Here is a 6,247-nt window from a genome sequence, read left to right as displayed (position 1 = left end):
CCCCCCATCCCCAAACTTGCACAAGTTTAAAAAGAAAGTATAAGAGGAAGTTGCTTGTGGATTATTTTAGCTAAGCTGATGAAGTTACCTGGACTATTGGTAGATTTGTTGGAGCGATGGTCTATTCATGTTGCATACCAAATATAATGATATAATATTACTGGTCAATCAGAAACAACAACAAATGAGATCGAGGTATGTGGTAACAGTGTTGTGAGATTGATTGATTGGTTTTACGTCCGCTCCACTACCGAGTAGTTCGGTTATCCAGCAGACGAAAGTGCTGTGAGGAAACATGAGGAGCTACTCGGGTTTATCACAACTTAATAATACTGTATAGGTGTGTATAACCGGTGTTGTCATATCACCAAGCACGTGCCACGTGCCTCTGTAAACAACCATGGCGCGTGCCACGAGCACACCTGTATCTAGAATATCAATCGAGACCATGTTTTGATAATGCATATGATCATCTGTATTGGGTAACGTATGTGATTTTAAACATTGGCCGTGTCATTGTTTTCCTCATTCCTAATTTTTTATAATCATCTACTTACAGTTACTTAGGGAAATCACAATTGTGCTGGACATATCTTTGTTCCATTTCTATCAGTCAATCGGTGCTAGGTATTCTAATTGAACTATCGATTAATGACTTAAATCATAAGTACATACCTTTAGTGGCCATTTCCTCCAGTGTGTCTGATTTCCTAAGCAGGAAGCTACACCAGTGGTCATCTACACACGTACACTGACCAAGCGGCACGGTCTATTAGCGTCACATCCAAAGGGGAAGCAGGTGGTTAGCATTGCCTGTACAATATTACGGCGTCTGAAGTGAAAATTTCCATGTGAACACTTTATATTATTAACTCGCATATAAAGTATTGTTCATTTTCGTTATGACTCCTTTTCCTGAATTATTAGAATCGTTCTATATTTTGTATAAAATTCGCTCCCCTAACATAATATGGACTCTCCCTGGTGACTACCTGTCAGTCGGGCAATTCAAGTGACTTTGTCCCTCCTTGTCCGACTTCTCCAGCTTTCTTTATGAAATTTAAAACTTTCTTGTTTTAAACAAAACTGTTTACAAAGATTAAGCATTTTGTCGTATTATTTGACAACAGGCTAAACATTTGTAAGTCACGTTTCCCATTCTTATTATAATGGCTATGAGGGGATGTGCAAGTATTGAATACCGAAGGATAAGTGGAGCTTGTGGAATGGCTGATCCCTACAGGGGAAATTATTGGGTGAATTTTATTCAAAAGCCTATTCCTTCCAAACAGCTGCATGGATTGTAACCATGATCTGAAACGTTCACTTGGAATAGACGATCGGTTCTTAAAAAATAGGATATTGAATATGATGCTGACAGAGGGGCGGGGACAATTGAGAAAATCGGGTAATAATTTGGAAATGGTCGAAATCCCTATCATCACCCGATATCTAAATTAATACATCGATGTTACTAATAGCACACATTATCTCTCTACACATACACATTCTTATGAATTCGATGGAATCTTTTATTCGATCCCTACCAAGTAAGCCTGGTATTGAATATGATACATCAGTATTTGTGGATTGTCTCGTCATTAATTAAGTAGCCCTGTCCCTCTGTACGCAAAACACTAAAGAGTCGTCATTTTTCATACAAACGGTAACCTATTAATATCGTTTTGGATATAACTGTAGTGGACCTAGGCCAGGGAACTACCGCTAAACATTTGGCTAGAACGACCGGATTGTGATCGGAGTCCAGGGTTCGAAACCCGGATTGACTTTATGGCATTTTTACACCTAGAAAACTTCTGTCTACATGTTCATAACATGTTTCATAAAAGTTTCATATGATATGAGTTTATTTTCATAAACGATTTATTAAAGCTTTGAATGATACAGATAAAAAATGCAAATTTATAGTAACACAATTTGGCAGTAGTGCAGGGACCTTTAAAAATGTTAACGCATGCCTTGGAAGGCTTTTTCAAGGCTCGCCTGAAAACAGCATCATATTAACAGGTCCGCTCTCATTCCATCAAGGAACATCACTCTGGTCCGAACGGTCAAACCGTTTGGATCGCTATAAACGAAAGCGGCGCAGTTAATTCGGTATTTTTTTGCAATCCAATATGAATTAAAACTAAATGTGGAGAATCGATACATACGTTTTTATTGTTTCATAATGATATTTACAGCAGTCTAGTCTACAGCTGTCGGTGATCGAGTTATATTTGTCACAGTCATATCGTGACAATGAAACAAAACAGTAGCATTGAAACTTTCTTCACACACAATTGAATTTCAGCAGTAAACGTATTGTAATCCCCGATTAACAGTACAAATAGGCATCCTGTTCTACATCACGGACATAGATAAACAACAACGTGGCTATTTTCCAATAAAGAGGACGTTAGGATGCGTTTCAACGATTTTTGTCCTAATACAAGTAAAAACGAAATAATTCTATAACGTAGTTTTGATATAACTGTAGCGATACTTGGCAAGGAAGCAACCATATTTGAATCCCAAGGGTTGCGCACCCAATCTGCATATCTTCTCAACACGCAGGTTCATAGAAGAGTTATGTACCCAGAGCTGAACCATTTAGTTAAGAAGATGGGCAGCAACAGTCGGACAGATTGCTGATACTGTTTCGTGTTTGAGGTCTAGGGTTCGAATCCTGGTCTCGCAGGATCATACTTTTTACTCTTCTAACACAGAACATTGTTAGGTCTGTTTATTTCATCTTTATTTATTTTTTCACAAAAATGGAAGTCTACAATATTTTATCTTTCTATACATATAATTTATAACTTGCACTGTTTCTGGACAATCTGTATATATAAGGTTCATTCATTTATCAACAATGACCAAACAAGTTTTTTACAGCTAATATTAACCAATCCTGTTGGCTTGAACAGGAGCACGCCGATGGTTTGAATGTGGAAGGAAACCGGAACCGGAGTAGCCGGAGAATTCCCACGTGGTCGGAAAGGTCACCCAATATTTTTCAGGTCTGATCGGGAAAACGAACCCCGGCTGTCTTGGTTAAAGACAAGAGCGTTATCCACTGAGCCACCCGACCGCCGTGTTCAATGCAATATGTAAATTTTAGCGATAAACAAATGCAGAACATAATTCTTTCATTTTCATCGTCTTTATTGAATATAGCAACAGTTACTTCATCTTTAAACAATTATGCTGGCTTATATTATTGACAATATGTGCGGAAAATATACCAGAGCTTGTATACAAGTNCCCCACCCCCATGTTGATATTTCTCTTTCATACCCTCACAGTAGGGGATAATTATATTAAACAATTTATACACTATTTACAAATTACATACATCTGATGACGATAACAATTTGTACATCAAATAAAAATAAACACATTTGAGGACGAATCCATTAAATGGATTAATATGTACAGCAGAAACTAATATCTCCATAAATAGCACCTTCCGGGTGTCCACCCGTGCAGTTCCGGTAGTAGCACTTCGTCTTAAGCATTTGTTTCACCGATTCTGTTCATCAGCATCAACACATTTATATATATATAACAGAACTTCAACCCCAACTTCACTTCACTCCCAATAAGTGTTTGTACTCCCTATGTACAGCACCGGGTCGTCCCCATTACAACTCAACCACTGGAGCATGCAACGAGATTAAAAACCTCAGACCCAGTACGCCGTGCCGACTCGGGTCGGCGTCGAAAACTGGTTGACGTCCAAGACACTGCCACTTGCTATTGGCTCCACAAGGTTGCGATTATGACCTCCACGAAGTGGTGACATGTCACAGCGACTAAAACATGCCTGACTACGTATACCCTGCTCCAATAACCCACGGGCGTTGCTATGTGGTATGGGCGTTGACATGCAAGGGTTTCTGGAATCGTCGCCAACGTTCGGAATCATTGATGAGCATGTGTGCTCCATGTAGTCTGACTCGACCCAACTTTTGGTATTGGCTATGCTGTAGTTGTAAGGATAACTCAACCGTCTGGATTGACATTCTATCAACCCCGCGTTACTATTGCCGGCCATTTTCTGGTGGAAATATAATATACTGCTTGGTAGGCTTGGGACCCCGCTCGACTCGCTCTCTTGCTGACTTCCATGCGCTGTTGACGCATTGTTCCCTCTTCGTCTTGAAATAGAGTAACTACTGTCGTGGTATGACGTCACGAATGATGTGTCGTCCTCCTCCCATGTGTCTAGACTAGAGGTCGAAAGACTGGCGTCGGTGGACGATAGCAGTGTCGACGGATATGACGTCATATGAGATATGGTAAGATTGGTGTTCATTAGTGCCTCAGATGGCACAGCACCGGATGCAGCGGCATTTTGTATCTGAGGGCAACTCATACTGCTTGCCGAGTACTCACCGTCTGTAGCAGGCGTGTTATTGTGGACGTGGAATGCGTCCTTGTCGAAAGTCTGACATGTACTGTATGTGTCCTCGCTGTTTGTGGTATTGACCAACATAAGTCGGAAGCGTTTATCCGGGGATCCCGCCTCAGATTCCTCGTAAGACGGCGGCGGCGCCTGTGGTGTCGCCCACGTCGTAGGATTTTGTGTAAAAGGCGTCTGTGCGCTGACGTCGTCAATTTTGGAAACGTCCATGTACACATCCTCTGACATGAAGGACGAGTCTACCTCGTCCATGGCGGAGAGTGGGTTGAGATGACCACGTGTATTGTCGACGCTGTTCGTACAAAGCTTCCAGATGCCATTTTCACAGTAGAACATGTACTGAGGTGCCATCGGCATGACGAATGCCTGGTCAACACGTAGGTTGGACGAAAGGTGTGTCGTCGACCTAGTCGTACTGTGAATGTAGCTTATTCCAGTCGTCGAGCTGCCGACGAGACTTCGAGAAAACCGGCCAAGTGACGTGGCGGTGCTGTCAGATGGGCTGCGTCGTCGCTTTCTTCGAATACAATGGCGACAAAGAAATATAATGAAGCTGACTACGAACAAGCCAAGGAGGATGACGGGAACGATGACTCCCCAGCTGGAGTCGCCGGAATCGTCCGCCGGCGGAATGGTCGTCTCCTCGGGCAGAATGACGTTGCGTGACGCTTCCCCGCTGCAAAATAAAACGTTTTGATAATAAGTATGTGCCATCAGACCTTACGTGAAAACTTGTTCTCGCAATGAATCAAACATGAACATGCATTATTAATGGAATTTCATTAAAAAGTATATTTACTACAACATTTACTTACACACTTTGAGGTGTTTTTTTGATGAATAGCACAAATAAACGTTAAATAACAAAATATAAATGGAATGCGGATTTCGTACCACTTCACATGAGAAGAACCAAAATGCATGTCATTACTAAAGTGTGTATGAAAAGAAATCAGAACATTGCATGACCGAATCGGGTACCTCAAAATAGTTCTGGCTTGCCAGTGAAAAAGAGAAAAACGGTAAAAATTAACAAAAAAATGAAATTAATTAATTAATCGATAAAGAGTCACGACGTTATCAAAAACGTAGGGTAAGTCATGGCCAGAGCCGAGATAGAGTAGCATGTCAGGTGACGTGATATTTGGACACCCTCAGAAAAATAATAATGATACATTTTAGCTCAAATATCAACCTAAGGTGCTGGACACACTTAATATGACGTTGTGTTTATATCATATTATAGTAAAAGTACATAACAGTAAGTCCAGCACCTGTGGCGTCAACCACAGTGACCTGAGACTAAGGTCCAGAGTAATTTTACACGTTTTAGGCGTGTATATCAACTTTCGGTATAAATGTCACCAAAATACGAGTCAATCATTGGGGTTGGCATGATCGGAACCCTTAAACGTGTAGTTAGGTCCACATATAGCTGGAACAAATTCTCAGGTCCCTGATTTCAACTACAACTAATTTTGCATGTTTAGCTGAGGACGTTACCTGGAATGTTGGTAGATGTGTAGGAGTGATTGTCTATCCATCTTGTATACAAACAATACGACTATCGTACAGATACAGTGTGTGATGCAGACTCTACCGATATACAGAGGTAACGGTAAAGGAAGTGTGTGTTGTGAGGCGATATAAGGACAGCTATATACGGTAGACCACCGAGATATACTCGGGTATATCACACTTATATCATATTGTGTTTGCAACCAGTGTTGTCATATCACCAGGCACGTGCCTCTGTAAACACCATGGCGCGTGCCACGAGTACACCTGTACCTTGAATGGAGACCATGTTTTGATAAC

General features: G+C 41.1%; 1 protein-coding gene across 1 annotated transcript in view; it reads right to left on the bottom strand.

Annotated features, from left to right (window-relative positions):
• Positions 1–733, bottom strand: part of LOC110456031 — a 4,480-nt gene extending 3,747 nt beyond the window's left edge. Inside the window, exon 1 of the mRNA XM_021506551.1 lies at positions 676–733. The gene's annotated coding sequence lies outside the window, so the exon portion shown is untranslated. The remainder of the gene's footprint in view (positions 1–675) is intronic.
• Positions 734–6,247: the final 5,514 nt, after the last annotated feature.

This window comes from Mizuhopecten yessoensis, unplaced genomic scaffold, assembly GCF_002113885.1.
Source record: "Mizuhopecten yessoensis strain PY_sf001 unplaced genomic scaffold, ASM211388v2 scaffold8469, whole genome shotgun sequence".
In the NCBI taxonomy this organism is placed as follows: Eukaryota; Metazoa; Mollusca; class Bivalvia; order Pectinida; family Pectinidae; genus Mizuhopecten; species Mizuhopecten yessoensis.
The sequence above is the reverse complement of the archived record's forward strand: the minus strand, read 5'-3'. Positions and strand labels throughout refer to the sequence as shown.